Consider the following 957-nt stretch of genomic DNA (forward strand, 5'->3'; position numbering starts at 1 on the left):
GAGTCCGCCCGCTCCCCCGTGCAGGTGGCCCGCCAGCCGCCAGCCGCCCGCACGCGCTCCGGGAGCTCCCGGTCTCAGTCTGGATCCCGTGAGCACACCGGGATTCCGGTGTTCAGCGAGATGCCTGGTGGTGCGCGCTCCCGGCTCACCAGTCTCAGTCCGCTCTCTCACGGGTGCCGTCTGTGAGTCCACCCGCTCCCCCGTGCAGGTGGCTGCCGCTTCCCGGCGCCCGAATGCGGCGGCTCCCTCCCCCTTCCGTTTATCTTCCAATATCTGTGCGCGGTTTCATGGCTCCCCGCTTCATACCTCAATACTCAGTGCTGGAGATGTTCATTTGTAGAGATCCAGATGTATCTTCCTGCGTCTCAGGCTGATTCCGTAGTTGTTTAGGCTGGTCTGGTACCTATCCAGCTCGACTCAGGGGACCGGCTGAAAAAGGGGTCCCCTACTCCTCCGCCATCTTAACTACTCCCATCCTGTGTCTTTTGATTGGAGCATTTAGCCCATTTACATTCAGAGAATTATTGAAAGATATAAATTTAGTGCCATTGTATTACCTGTAAAGTCACTATTTCTGTATATTGTCTCTGTTCCTTTCTAGTCTTTGTTACTTTTGGGCTCTCTCTTTGCTTAAAGGATTCCCTTTAATATTTCTTGCAGGGTTGGTTAGTGATCACAAATTCTTTTAGTTCCTGTTTGTCCTGGAAGCTCTTTATCTCTCCTTCTATTCTGAATGACAGCCTTGCTGGATAAAGTATTCTTGGCTGCATATTTTTCTCATCAGCATCTTGAATATAACATGCCAGTCCTTTCTGGACTGCCAGGTCTCTGTGGACAGGTCTGTTATCAGCCTTATGTTTCTACCCTTGCAGATTAAGGACCTCTTGTTCTGAGCCTTTTACAGGATTTTCTCTTTATCTCTGAAATTTGCAAGCTTCACTATTATATGTTGAGGTG

The sequence above is a fragment of the Ursus maritimus genome, unplaced genomic scaffold (assembly GCF_017311325.1).
Source record: "Ursus maritimus isolate PB19 unplaced genomic scaffold, ASM1731132v1 scaffold_24, whole genome shotgun sequence".
NCBI classification, from domain to species: Eukaryota; Metazoa; Chordata; class Mammalia; order Carnivora; family Ursidae; genus Ursus; species Ursus maritimus.